Below are 15,801 nucleotides of genomic sequence, written 5' to 3' on the forward strand. Positions count from 1 at the left end.
CACCAAGTTAACCCAGTATGTTAACACTAACTGCGACCTCCACAACTGTAAGGGTTATGGTCCCATTTCAACCAGTAAAGCTGAAACAGGAGATGACCTCACTGCACCACAACACTTCTGGGTGGGGGGGGGGGTACAACCTGTTCAAAAAGGACGGGTTACACCTGAACCCAAAGGGGTCCAATATTGTTGCGGGCAAATTTAATGGAGCTGTAAGGGAGGGTTTAAACTAATTTGGCAGATGCTGAGGCTTAATCACAGCCAATGGGATGTATTACAGGGTAACAGAGACATGGTGCAGTTAAAACAGAAAGCAACAAGTACTGGACTGAAAGTGTTATATTTGAATGCACGCAGAATGAGAAATAAAATGGACGATCTTGAAATTCTGCTACAGATTGGCAAGTATGATGTTGTGGCCATCTCTGAAACTTGGCGAAAGGACGGCTGCCATTGGGAGCAGACCCTCCAAGACTATACGGTGTATCGGAAAGACAGGTTAGTTGGCAGAGGGGGTGGTGTGGCTCTGAGTATAAGAAATAATATTAAATCACTGGAAGGAGATGACATAAGATTAGAAGGTCTCTGTGGGTTGATTAAGAAATGGCAAGCATAAAAGAACCCTAATGGCAGTTGTATACAGGTCTCCAAACAGCAACCGGGATGTGGATTACAAATTACAGCAGGAGATAGAAGAGGCATGTCAGAAAGGCAATGCCATGATAATCGTTAGGGATTTTAACATAAAGGTGGATTGGGAAAACCAGGCTAGTACTGGAACTCAAGGGAGAGAATTTGTAGAATGTCTAAGGGATAGCTTTTTAGAACACTAGGGGATCGACTGTGCTGGATTGGGTGTTGTGCAATGGTTGGGAAGTGACAAGAGAGTTTAAGCTTAAGGAACCTTTAGGGAACAGTGATCACAGTGTGATCGAGTTCCCTTTGAAATTTGAGAAGGAAAAAATAAAATCTAATGTGTTGGTATTTCAGTGGAATAAATGAAATTACAATGGCATGAGGGGAACTGGCCAAAGTTGACTGGAAAGGGACACTAGGAAGGACAGCAGAGCAGCAATGGCTGGAGTTTCTGCAAAAAATGAGGGAAGAGCAAGACAGATATATTTCAAATAAGAAGAAATTTTTGAATGGAAGAAGGAGACTACCATTGCTGACAAGTGAAGTCAGAGCCAAAGTAGAAGCAAAAGAGAAGACATTCAAGGAAGCCAGAGCCAGTGGGAAAGATAGCCAGTGGGAAGCCAGTGGGGAGCTTTTAAAAACTTGCAGATGGAAACTAAGGTCATTTGGAAGGAAAAGATGAATTATGAGAGGAAGCTGGCAACTAATATCAAAGAAGGTATTAAAAGTTTTTTTTAAGTATATAAAGGGTAAATGAGGGTCGAGGTTAGATATAGAACTAATACAAAATGACGCTGGATGCAAAGATGGCAGAGGAACTGAATGCGTATTTTGCATCAGTCTTCACATTTGAAGATGTCTTCAATATACCAGAGATTTAAGAGCGTCAGGGAAGTGAAGTTTGTGCAGTGAAAATTATGACTGAGAAGGTGCTCAGGAAGCTTAATGGTCTGAGGGTGGATAAATCTCCTGGACCTGATGGAATGCACCCTTGGGTTCAGAAGGAAGTAGCTGCAGAGATTGCGGAAGCTCTCTTGCAGTGATCTTTCCAGAATCGATAGATTGTACCGGGTGACTGGAAAATTGCAGATGTTACTCCGCTATTTAAGAAGGATGGGAAGCAGCAGAAAGGAAACTATAGACCTGTTAGCCTGACATCAGTGGTTGGGAAGTTGTTGGAAGCGATTGTTAGGCTTGAGATTATGGCACATAGGCCAAAGCCAGCATGGCTTTTTGAAAGAAAGATCCTGCTTGATAAACCTACTGAAATTACAAGCAAAGGAGATGCAGTAGACGTGGTGCACTTGGATTTTCAGACGGCCTTTGTCAAGGTGCTGCACATGCAGCTGCGTAGCAAGGTAAGAGCCCATGGAATTACAGGGAAGTTACTAGCAGGGGTGGAGCATTGTTGGTCGGCAGAAAGAAGAGTGGGGATAAAGGGGTCCTATTCTGGCTGACTGCTGGATACCAATAGGTGTCGGTGTTAGGAACGTTACTTTTTACAATGTATGTCAATGATATGGACCATGGTATTAATGGATTTGTGGCAAAATTTGCCGATGATAGAAAGATAGGTGGAGGAGCGATAACGTTGAGGAAACAGAGAGACTTGGATAGTTTAAGGGAATGGGCAAAGAAGTGACAAATGAAATACAATGTTGGAAAGTGTATGGTCATGCACTTCGGTGGAAGAAATAAATGGGCAGACTATTATTTCGATTGGGACAGAATTCAAAATGCAGAGCTGAAAAGAGATTTGGGAGTCCCTGTGCAGGATACCCTAAAGATTAACCTGCAAGTTGAGTCGGTTGCGAAGAAGGCGAATGCCATTCATTTCTGGCGGTTGGAATATAAGAGCTGGGATGGGATGATGAGGCTCTATAAGGCACTCGTGAGGCCACGCTAGGAGTATTGTGTGCAGTTTTGGGCTCATTTTAGAAAGGATATACTGACATTTGAGAGTGTTCAGAGAAGATTCATGAGAATGATTCCAGGAATGAAAGGGTTACTGCATGAGGAATGAAAGGGTTACTGCATGAGGAATGGTCTTGGGCTGTATTCCCTGGAGTTCATGAGAATGAAGGGGGAATTTTATAGAAATATTCCAAATGTTAAAAGGCCTGAACAAATTAGATATCGGGAAGTTATTTCCCATGGTCGGGGATTCTAGGACAAGAGGGCACGACTTCAGGATTGAAGGACGTCCTTTTAGAACAGAGATGTGGAGAGATTACTTTAGTCAGAGGGTGGTAAATCTGTGGAATTTGTTGCCACGAGCGGCTGTGGAGGCCAAGTCATTGATGTATTTAAGGCAGAGATAGATAGGTTCTTGATTAGCCAGGGCATCAATGGAGAAGGACTGAAAGCAGGGGAGTGGGGATGACAGGATGAAGTGGATCAGCCCATGATTAAATGGTGGAGCAGACTCGATGGGCTGAATGGCCTACTGCTGCTCCTATTTCTATGGTCTTATGGTCTAACACAGTTTTAAAGCCCGAGCTGGTATCACATCCAATCATTTTTAATTTGAAGATGAAGCTGATCCATAAGTCACACAGCCATAATCAAGTACCAATTTAAACAGATATAAATGATCCACAGAGATTTTTGTGTAGCACCCCAGGAGTTACCACATAGACCCAAGGATATTTAATGCCCCTTTACAGTTATCAATTATTTTACTGATATGGTGCTTCAGGTTATTCTACAGCCACATTCCAAATAATCTGATCACTGACACTTCCAGAGTTTGACAAATTTCAAACCAAGTGCAGGTCCCAATATTGATCCTCTGTAAAACACATAACTTGTGTTTTAGCTACCAAAATCTTCACAGCCCATCTACTTGCACACTGTTCGACCTTATTAATCACTAATTGCATTCCATATACTGTTACAATTAAACTTCTACCTCTAATCCACATAGCTCCATCATCTGCAAAAAGTGATTTAGCCACCCATCTCAGAGAAAATATCATTCATCATGTTATGAAGCAATAAAGGGCCACACTAGAGAGGATATAGCTGCACTATGTTCCCCTCTGCAATTATAACAATTAACATTACACGTTCACAATCTTCATATTTATCTTTGCCGCCACACTTACTGCATCTTAGTTTCCCACGACACACTGCCGCAACATTCCCGAGCCTGTGACATTTGTAACATTTAAGAGGAAGTGGGACACACTCGTACATTATAACTGACGTACCCCAAACTAACTTTATCAGGGAGCTTCACCTCATCAAAATAAATCAGTACAGATAAACTACCCATCCTTTCCCCAGTTCAGACAACTTGCAATCTCTTTTCCTCCCGAGAAATGAGATTGAACCTCTTCTGTCGAAATCTCCACCAGAACTCCAGGATAACTCTCCTAATGTCTCTATTTTCATTATGCAACATAGATACTACCTTTTGCAAGTAATGTCTTCAGACGGAATGCCTTCTCACTACAAATGATGAACACATCGCTTCCTCCTAAAGCACGAGCATGATCTGTATTCCCGATGGGCGATTTTAACTCTGTAGTTGATCGAAGAAGGCCGTTCCGGGTCAAGTTTAAACAATATTTTGAAGCTTTCTTCCCGTATTTTTTTCAATATACCCCGCCCTTGCTCTCAATCGCTTCAAATATATTCCAATATTATGTTCCTTTCTTCGTTTTCCAGATTAGATTCAACTTCATTCCAACCTCCTTCCACCAACCCACGTTCACTCGAATCCTCCATTTGCAGTTCCCTGCCCAGATTCTCGCCCCGACCTGAACCCACACTATCTCCCAGCAACACCAGCCACCACACCTCCCAGCCAAGCCTCGAACCTCCAACTGAACCTCTTCTTCCGATTTTACTGGCGGTTGCAGCCCAACCTAATGGTGCATTACCACCACCAACTGGACTGCAGTGTGTTGTAGAGAGTTGGGAAATAAATACCTGCTCCTTTTATCAGATGAAGACTAAATTACCCCATAAAGCCCTGTAAAAGGTAAGAAATGTAAGACAACATTGTGAATGAAATTAAAGCCACTTCCATAATTTGGTAAAGTGTTTAAATGAAAACCATCACCTCCCAAAGCTAGTAGTGCAGCCTGCATTTGCTTTCTTTCAACCTTACATGGTTTACGTTGTAAAAGAATGCATACAAATGTTTCATACAAGGTAAATGGTAGGAACTTTTAACAGCTATTTTGGCCAGACAAGCAACCTGGGCATTCTCCTCAACACCTCTGTGTGCAGGGACCCATAAGAAGAGACATGTAGAGCAATACTTTGAATATGAAGTGAAGTTTGAGGAACTTCCTGCAATAAATCTGACCGACTGCTAGAATGACCTTTTTTAAGACTAGTCAAGGCCAAAAAATAATCTGAACAAATTACAACTTTACAAGGACAAATTTCTTTCACCAATTAGACATTGGCTGAATGGGAGAAGTCAGAGGTGATAGTGGAGGATTGATTCTCTGAGTGGAGGCCTGTGACTAGTGGTGTGTGTGCCACAGGGATCAGTGCTGGGTCCATTGTTATTTGTCATCTATATCAATGATCTGGATGACAATGTGGCAAATTGGATCAGTAAATTTGTTGATGATACAAAGATTGGAGGTGTAGTGGACAGTGAGGAAGGTTTTCAAAGCTTGCAGAGGGATCTGGACCAGTTGGAGGAATGGGCTGAAAAATGGCAGATGGAGTTTAATACAGACAAGTGTGAGGTATTGCACTTCGGAAGGTCAAACCAAGGTAGAACATACAAGGTAAATGGTAGGACACTGAGGAGTGCAGTAGAACAGAGGGATCTGGGATACAGATACAAAATTCCCTAAAAGTGGCATCACAGGTGGATAGGGTCAGAAAGAGAGCTTTTGGTACATTGGGCTTTGTAAATCAAAGTATTGAGTATAAGAGTTGAAATGTTATGGTGAGGTTGTATAAGGCATTGGTGAGGCCGAATTTGTAGTATTGTGTGCAGTTTTGGTCACCAAATTACAGTAAGGATAGTAATAAGGTTGAAAGAAGGTTTACAAGGATGTTGCTGGGACTTGAGAAACTGAGTTACAGAGAAAGGTTGAATAGGTTAGGACTTTATTCCCTGGAGTGTAGGAGAATGAGGGGAGATTTGATAGAGGTATATAAAATTATGTTGAGTATAGCTAGAGTGAATGCAAGCAGGATTTTTCCACTGAGGCTTGGGGAGAAAAAAAAAAGAGGACGTGGGTTAAGGGTGAAGGGGGTTAAGTTTAAAGGGAACATGGAGGGGTTAAGGGTGAAGGGGGTTAAGTTTAAAGGGAATATTGGGCGGCTTCTTCACAGAGAGAATGGTGGGAGTGTGGAATGAGCTGCTAGATAAAGTGGTAAATGTGGGCTCATTTTTAACATTTAAGAAAGACACGGATGAAAGGGATTTGGAGGGATATGGTCCAGATGCAGGTCAGTGGGACTAGGCAAATAAAAAGTTTCAGCACAGCCAAGAAGGGCCAAAAGGCCTGTTTCTGTGCTGTAATATTCTATGGTTCTATGGTTCTAACTGTAAACCTAAAATGATGGCAACTAATTCTGCTGTATACACTGATAGATGATCAGTGAGCTGTTTGTGTATTGTTCCTGTAATCCAGACATTCCCAGTTAATCTATCTTTGGACCCATCAGTACAAATAGTTAACATATCACAATAATTTTCCTTAACATATTGATGAACCAAATGTCTTTTGGGCATATCAGGATCCTTGGACCATTAAATCTTGCAACCAAAAATCAACTATAGGCATTGGGAAAAAACATGGTGGGGTTACCAAAAAGTTACCATGGGACATACTGCATGACCCAGCAAACCCATAGACCCAGCATGATGAGAATCCAACCACTGAAAACTAAAAATACCCTTCATGTTCCCAACAGTCTTCCAACACACTTTTAACAGGATTATTATGACTCTGCCCCCTCAATTTAACCCACTGTGATAACAATAATTACAAACTCCGCAACTGTAAGGGTAATTGTCCCATTTCAACCAGTGAAGCTGAAACAGGAAATGACTTTACTGTAACCACAACACAGTCTTAAAGCCTGAGCTTGTGGCACAGCAAACATTTTAAATTGTGTGCTCGTCTATTCATCCTCTTAGTAAAACATACAATTAGTGGTTTATCTACTGAAAGCTTAAAACCCTGTTCTCTCTCTCTCTCTCTCTCTCTCTCTCTCTCTCTCTCTCTCTCTCTCTCTCTCTCTCTCTCTCTCTCCCTCTCCCTCTCCCTCTCCCTCTCCCTCTCCCTCTCTCCCCCCCCCTTAGTTTTTCAGGTTTTCTGAAATCTACCAACTGAAAGAGAATCAGCAGCCAGAACGGAAACTAAGGAAACCCAGATAATGGAATTGACTGATGGATTTGACTGATAATGGAATTATTGATATTTGAAGATTTTGGCATTCTAAGGACAAAGAGTTTTCATTTTTCTCACATGTTTATCATTCCTACTCGAGAATTGATTATTTTTTTATTGACTCTTGTTTTATTCCATCGGTAATTGGTTGTAATTATGATATTATAGCCATCTCTGACCATGCTCCATTAAAACTTTCTATTACATTTACAGATACAGCTTCTAGTGCTAGACAATGGCAATTTGATTCTACCTTACTGCAAGATCCGGATTTTATTAAATTTATGAAGGAACAGATCGATTTCTTCTTTTCAACTAATTCCATGGATGATATTTCTTGCGGAACACTTTGGGACACTTTTAAAGCATATATATGTGGACAGATTATCTCCTACTCTACTGGTCTGAGAAAACGCATTAAGGTGGAAACTCTTTCATTGGTTGATAAAATTAAAGAGAGTGACAAGAAATATTCAATTACTCCTAGTAAGGAGCTTTACAAACAAAGGGTTGAACTTCAAACAGAACATAGTTTATTACTTACATCTTCGATTGAAAATCAATTAATGAAAACCAGATCTGATTTTTATATACATAGTGATAAATCGGGTAAACTGTTAGCTAATCAATTGAAGAATGCTTCGGTTAAACGTCAAATTACTAAGATCCATCAGCAGAACAGGGATCTGACAGTTAACCACGATGAGATAAATAAATCATTTCAAGATTTTTATACCTCCCTGTATCATTCCGAATTCCCTCATGATTGTAATACCATGTGTGATTTTCTTGGGAAATTGAATTTTCCAAAATTATCATCAGATGATCTTTCAATATTATAAACTCCTATTATGGATGCAGAAATTAAAGGGGTTATTTCCTCTATGAATTCTGGAAAAGCACCAGGTCCAGATGGGTATACGGTAGAATTTTTTAAATGTTTTTCCGCTACTCTTTCTCCTTGGTTATGCAGGGTTTTTGAAGAAGCAATTAGATTGGGCAATCTGCCACAATCTTTTTATAGAGCTTCCATTTCTTTAATATTGAAGAAAGATAAAGACCCTGCTGACTGTGCATCCTATAACCAATATCCTTATTGAATATAGATTCCAAGATCTTTTCCAAGTTACTGGCATCCAGGCTGGAGAAGGTATTACCCCAAATTATTTCGGAAGATCAAACCGGTTTTATTAAAAATCGCTACTCTTTTATCAATGTTAGGAGATTATTGAATATTGTTTATACTCCTTCGCATACCACTTCAGAATGTGTTATTTCATTAGATGCAGAGAAAGCATTTGATAGAGTTGAATGGCCATACTTATTCAATGAGCTTGAGAAGTTGAATTTTAGTCCGACATTTATTTCCTGGATTAAACTGATATATCATACTCCAGTAGCCTCGATGCTTACTAACAATCAAAGATCTCCCTTTTTTCGTTTATTTCGGGGTACTAGACAAGGCTGTCCTCTTAGTCCATTATTATTTGATATTGCTTTAGAACCCTTGGCAATTGCTATCAGAGAATCACAGAACATTTTTGGCATTAATTGTGGGACAGATATACATAAATTATCATATGCAGATGATTTATTATTATTTATTTCTGATCCTGAGAAACCCATTCCTGCAGTTTTATCATTGTTGGCTCAATTTAGTGATTTTTCTGGGTATAAATTAAATCTTAATAAGAGTGAATTGTTTCCTTTAAATAGACAGGTTCCAATTTATGGAAATTTACCTTTTAAATTAGTTAATGACTCTTTTATTTACTTAGGGATTAAAATCACAAAAAGCTATAAAGACTTATTTAAGGTTAAGTTTTTACCCTTAATCGATCAAATTAAATGTTTGTTTACTAAGTGGTCACCACTACCTTTATCTCTGATAGGTCGGATTAATGCTATTAAAATGGTTATTTTACCCAATTTTTATTCCAAAATTAATGCTATTAAAAATTAATGCTATTAAAATTAATGCTATTAAAATGCTATTAAAAAATTAATGCTATTAAAATTAATGCTATTAAAATGGTTATTTTACCCAATTTTTATTCCAAAATCTTTTTTTGCTAATGTTGATTCAAAAATTTCCTCATATATATGGCAGAATAAAAATCCTAGGTTAGGTAAAATATATTTACAGAAGGCAAGGAAGGAAGGTGGATTGGCATTGCCTAATTTTAGATTTTATTATTGGGCAGTTAATATCTGATACTTGATATGTTGGTTAAAGGATTGGGATGGATCTTTTAGCCCTCATTGGGTGAACCTGGAAATTAAAGAACCTGGAACCTGGAACCTGGAAAGAATTTGCATTGGGTTCTATTTTAGGGCTTCTCTTCCCTTTGCTCTTTCTAAATTGCCGAAACGAATCGACAACCCGATAGTTAAACATACTTTACGTATATGGTTTCAATTTTGGAAATTTTTTGGGTTGACTCAGTTTGTTTTCAATATTCCTATTATATCCGATTGCTTTTTTTATCCTTCTATTATAGACCAAGCTTATTCAGCTTGGAAGACTAAAGGATTACTACGATTACTACAAAGGATTACTATACACGGATGTTCCGTGGAGAGCATTCAGACTGGTTGCATCAGCGTCTGGTCTGGAGGGGGGTGGGCTGGAGTGCCACTGCACAGGATGGAAGTGAGCTGCAGAGAGTTGTAAAGTTAGTCATGGACACCAGCCTTTGTAATATCCAATACATCTTCAAGCAGCGGTGACTCAAAAAGGTTTGTGTCCACCGTTAAGGATCCCCACCACCCAGGACATGCCCTCTTCTCATTGTTACCATCAGGAAGGAGGTCCAGAAGACTGAAGTCACACACTCAGTGATTCAGGAACAGCTTCTTCCCCTCTGCCATCAGATTTGTGAATTTACATTGAACCCAGAAACAGTACCTAACTACCTTTTTTATTTGTTCTTTTACTATTTATTTAACTTAACCGTTTAATGCCTATATATACACTTAGTGTAATTGAGTTCTTTTCTAATACTTGTTTTGCATTGTACTGTAAAGTTAACAAATTTCATGCCACGTGCCATTGATACGAAACCTGATTCTGTTTCTACAGATGCACAGCAGAGGGCATCCTAATCGCTGGATCACAGCATCCGGCCTACGCACCTTCAAGTCACCTTCATGAGTCATCGTATTCATGGAACGTTTGTTCCACCCCCTCATCAGGGAGTCAGAGATTGGTTAAGAAAAAGGAAATATGACAGAGCTAAGGTGAGTGGGAGGACAGATGATTGGGAAGTTTTTAAGGAACAACAGAACTTAACTAAAAAGACAATACGGGGAGAAAAAATGAGGTACGAATGCAAGCTAGCCAGGAACATAAAGGAAGATAGCAAAAGCTTTTTTAGGTATGTGAAGAGAAAGAAGATAGTTAAGAACAATGTTGGGCCCTTGAAGAATGAATTGGGTGAAATTGTTATGGGAAACAGAGAAATGGCAGAAGAATTTAATGAGTACTTTAGATCTGTCTTCACTATGGAAGACACAAGCAATCTCCCAGATGCATGGATGGGCCAAGGACAGAGGAAATGAAACAGATTGACATTCGGAAGGAAACGGTGATGAGAAGACGATGGGACTGAAGGCTGACAAATCCCCAGGTCCAGATATTCTGCATCCTAGGGTACTAAAGGAGGTGGCCCTGGAAATTGCGGATGCATTGGTAATCATTTTCCAATGTTCCTTAGATTCAGGATCAGTTCCTGAGGATTGGAAAATGGCTAATGTTATCCCACTTTTTAAGAAAGGAGGGAGGGAGAAAACAGAGAACTATCGACCTGTCAGCCTGACATCGGTAGTGGGGAAGATGCTAGAGTCCATTATTAAGGATGAAATAGTGGCATATCTAGATAGCAGTGATAGGATTGGGCCGAGCCAGCATGGACTTACCAAGGGTAAATCATGCTTGACTAATCTGTTGGAGTTTTTCGAGGATGTAACCAGGAAGTTAGACAGGGGAGATCCAGTGGATGTAGTGTACCTCGATTTTCAGAAGGCATTTGATAAGGTCCCACATAGAAGATTGGTGGGTAAAATCAAAGCTCAGGGAATTGGGGGGGGGGGAAGGCATTGACATGGATAGAAAACTGGTTGGCAGATAGAAAGCAAAGGGTAGCGGTGAATGGGTGTTTCTCGGAATGGCAGGTGGTGACTAGTGGGGTGCCACAGGGCTCGGTATTGGGACCACAGCTGTTTACCATTTACATTAACAATTTGGATGAAGGCATAGAAAATAACATCAGCAAATTTGCTGATGATACTAAGCTGGGTGGCAGTGTGACATGTGATGAGGATGTTAGGAGAATTCAGGGTGACTTGGATAGGCTGAGTGAGTGGGCATATACTTGGCAGATGGCGTTTAATGTGAATAAGTGTGAGGTTATCCACTTTGGGAGTAAGAACAGGAAGGCAGATTATTATCTGAATGGTGTAGAGTTAGGTAAGGGAGAAATACAAAGAGATCTCGGAGTCCTTGTTCATCAGTCACTGGAGGTGAATGAGCAAGTGCAGCAGGCAGTGAAGAAGGCTAATGGAATGTTGGCCTTTATTACAAAGGGAATTGAGTACAAGAGCAAGGAAATCCTCTTGCATTTGTACAGAGCCCTGGTGAGACCACACCTGGAGTATTGTGTACAGTTTTGGTCTCCAGGGTTAAGGGAGGACATCCTGGCTGTCGAGGAAGTGCAGCGTAGATTCACAAGGTTAATTCCTGGGATGTCTGGACTGTCTTACGCAGAGAGGTTAGTGAGACTGGGCTTGTACATGCTGGAATTAAGGAGATTGAGAGGGGATCTGATTGAAACATATAAGATTATTAAGGGATTGGACAAGATAGAGGCAGGAAATATGTTCCAGATGCTGGGAGAGTCCAGTACCAGAGGGCATGGTTTGAGAATAAGGGGTAGGTCATTTAGGACAGAGTTAAGGAGAAACGTCTTCTCCCAGACAGTTGTGGGGGTCTGGAATGCACTGCCTCGGAAGGTAGTGGAGGCCAATTCTCTGGATGCTTTCAAGAAGGAGCTAGATAGGTATCTTATGGATAGGGGAATCAAGGGATATGGGGACAAGGCAGGAACCGGGTATTGATAGTAGTTGATCAGCCATGATCTCAAAATGGTGGTGCAGGCTCGAAGGACCGAATGGTCTACTTCTGCACCTATTGTCTATTGTCTATAAGTTGATCATGGGCGGTGACTTTAATTGTTGTTTGAACCCAACGATTGACAGGTCATCAACCAATCCGTCGCTTCCTACTAAAGAAGCGGCGTGTATTAATTCTTTTTTACTAGCATATGGCCTGGTCGATATCTGGAGATATAAGCACCCTAATGACAAAGATTTTTCTTTTTATAAGTATTCTAGAATTGGGATTTATTTCCTGGATTAAATTGATTTATCATGCCCTGGTGGCTGTGGTTATAATTAATAATCGAAAATCTCCTTATTTTAGATTATAGAGAGGAACCCATCAGGGTTGTCCTTTTAGTCCTGTATTAATTAATTTGGTTTTGGAACCACTTGCTTTCACTCTTAAGGATTCTAATTCTGTGCAGGGTATTAAAAGAGGGGATAAATTACATAAGGTTTCGTTATTTGTGGATGATTTATTACTTTACATTTCAGACCCAAGGAAATCTATTCCTTTTATGTTATCTATATTTACAGAATTTAGTATTTTCTCTGGATATAAACTTAAGTTACATAAATGTGAACTATTTCCTATTAATAATTGATCATTTGATTATTAAATATATTATATTATATTATATTATTATACATAATATAATAATTTGATTATTATGATCAAATACCTTTTAATGCTAAAAACTATTTCACTTATCTTGGTATTAAAATCACTAAAAATGTTAAAGACCTATATAAGTATAATTCCCCCCTCTAATTGAATATATTCAGCAAGCGCTTTCTAAATGGTCGCCTATGTCGATGTCATTGATTGGTCGAATAAATGCTATAAAAATGGGTATTTTACCGAAATTTTTATATACATTTCAAGCAATTTCTTCCTTTGTTCCGAAAATAATTTTTGATAAAATAGATTCTATGATTTTGACTTACATTTGGAATAATAAATGCTTTAGAGCGAATAAACTTTTATTGTAAAAATCAAAAAAAGATGGCGGACTGGTCTTACTAAACTTTAGATTTTATTATTGGGCAATTAATATTCGTCATATTATTTTTTGCTTTCATGATATAGACAACCAGGATCGCCCTTCGTGGTTACATTTGGAGGAAAATTCGGTAGCGGGGTTTTCTTTAGCTTCTTTATTAGGAGCTCCCCTTCCTTTTTCATTCTCCAGTATAGGTAAACAAATTCTCAATCCTATCGTTAAAACGTACTTTAAAAGTCTGGTTTCAGTTTCGTAGATTTTTTGAATCAAATAATTTTCCACTCTCTAGTAATTTATTCTCTAGTAATATCTATTCTAATTTTTTTTAAACCATCAACTCTGGATAAGGCTTTTTTAACATGGAAAACTAACGGAATAAAAACGTTTTTAGATTTGTTTTTACGGGATTGTTTAATGTCTTTTTCGTAGTTAATGGATAAATATGATATCTCTAATACACATTTTTAAGATATTTACAAATTAGGAATTTTTTACGTGATTTTTTTTACCAAAATACCCCTTGTTGGCTTAGCCATTAAATTTGGTTTATGCTATTTTTCAGCTCAAACCATTTCAAAAACGATTAATAGCTATTATTTATAAACCGTTATTGAATGCTCGCGTGTCGCTTAATGATAAGGTTAAATGCACCTGGGAAACTGGCATCTAGGTGTGGATTTACAACCCAACTCACTCACGGCAATTTTTGGGATTATTCTGGAGGAAGCAGGTAGAGTTTCTGCTTCTGCTCAACATGTAACAACCTTTTCAACTTTACTGTCTAGGAGAACTATCTTGTTATACTGGGAAGATTCTAATCCACCCACTGTTTTCCTTATCCGCGAAGGTTCGGAGGTGAATGGAAGGATGTTTTCTTCTTTTTTCTTCTAATTTTATCCTCAAATGGACTGCCCAATCTTTCTTTTTTTTTTGTTTTAGGTTAGTTTAGCGGTTTTTTTCCTTCTTACACAATAAAATTTCCAATTTTTTTTACGATTTGTCAAGAGAAGTTGTGGTTTCTTGTGTATATAATATATACAACAGCGTAATACCATACTTAATTGACTTTGACAATATATACATTTTTTTGCTGTTTCTACGTCTTTTGTATTATCTGTTTGTTAAAACTTCTCTGATTTGTAATTTTTTCTTCACTGGGAGATCAATAAAAAAGATTGAAAATGAAAATGAGATGTGCACTTGGTGAATGCTAAAATATGCAAAATATAACGTTTTTACTTCTGAGTTCGTAATTTTTGAAAGCCACGCGTATAATTTGTGAATGCTGTGGTTTATAAAGTTACATTTTGAAAGCTACGTGTACATCTTAACAATACTACAAATGCGGAGCGCAACAATCTTTAAAAGCTACAGGTATACTTCACGGAAGTTGCTGTTTATGAAAGTTACATGATTTTTTTTGTGAAGGCCACAAGCGCTGAAAGTTTTAATTGTGAAAGGTACACGGATGCTCTAATTTGTAAAATCTTCCTTTATATGCTATTAATTGTAACACACGTATATACACGATATTTCTGAACGCCACAACTTGTGAAAGGTACAGGTCTCATTTGACCGATGTACAATGTGAGTATATCGCATGTTTAATTTGCGAACCCCACTATTTTTACAAGCGACATGTGTATAACTTTAGAATTTGTGAACGGTAGATTTTGTGAGCGCAACATGTATAATTTGTAAATATTTAAACATTGACTGGCTGTGAGCATGCCTGCCTTTGACTTTGTTCAGAAAAGAAAACGCGGGCAAAAGGAATTCGTGAAATCCAGAATATTCTCAGGTGTGCATGTGTCCCGAGTTTTGCCGCCGGCCTGAAGGAACTTCAGTTGCTTCTGTCCAATCGGATACAAGAAATCATGCCCATAAGCGGTGTGTGTGCGGGGACAGGGTGATGTAAAACCCACACCCTGCCCAAAGATACAAGAAATCACGCGCGTCAGCGGTGTGTGTGTGTGCGCGCGGAGACAGGGCGTTGTGCTCCAAGCGTATTGTCTGTTCGATTCAAGATGAGGAACCGAGTTGTTCTAGTCTGGTATGTACTCGGGTACCCGTCCCGGGACTTACGAAGCCCCGCCGCTGAGAGGGAGAGGAACCGATAACCGGTGAAGTTAGTGGGGTTTGGAGTTGCAGACGAGGTCGGTGCTATGAATCGTGTTGACGAGGGTGGAGGGGTAGAAAGAAGAGGCGGCAGTGTGGGAGTTTACGACTAGAGAACGCAGCCACCGAATAGAACAGAAACGAGGTATTTCTGTAGACAGGGTAGGGAATCTGTGGAATTCATTGCCACCGCTAACTTTGGAACATTTTTGGGATACATTTAAAGCGAGGGTTCTTGGGTATTTGATTAGTAATCGCGTTAACGGTTACGGGGAGAAAGCGGGTAATGGAGTTGAGGTGGACAGTAAATCAGCCATCATGGAATGGCGGACCAGACTCGATGGGGCAAATGGCCCGAATCTGCTCCTCTGTCCATGGACTCATGGATGCGATTGTGCCCCGAAAGCGCTCCCGAAGCGGGAGCCAGGTTTGGGGTGTCGAGTCTGCAGGAGCGGAGCGTTGGTCGGGGTTTATAACCCAGAGGGAGATGGTCACCGCTGAACGTGGGGGTG

The 15,801-nt window shown here is 39.6% G+C and overlaps 1 long non-coding RNA gene across 1 annotated transcript; it reads left to right on the forward strand.

Annotated features, from left to right (window-relative positions):
* Window positions 1-6,945: 6,945 nt before the first annotated feature.
* LOC132385345 (uncharacterized) lies at window positions 6,946-14,313 on the forward strand. Its single transcript, XR_009509160.1, has 3 exons — window positions 6,946-7,432; window positions 10,093-10,250; window positions 13,258-14,313. It is a non-coding gene; the product is annotated as an uncharacterized LOC132385345 (long non-coding RNA).
* Window positions 14,314-15,801: the final 1,488 nt, after the last annotated feature.

The sequence above is a fragment of the Hypanus sabinus genome (genome assembly GCF_030144855.1).
Source record: "Hypanus sabinus isolate sHypSab1 chromosome 1 unlocalized genomic scaffold, sHypSab1.hap1 SUPER_1_unloc_1, whole genome shotgun sequence".
Lineage (NCBI taxonomy): Eukaryota > Metazoa > Chordata > Chondrichthyes > Myliobatiformes > Dasyatidae > Hypanus > Hypanus sabinus.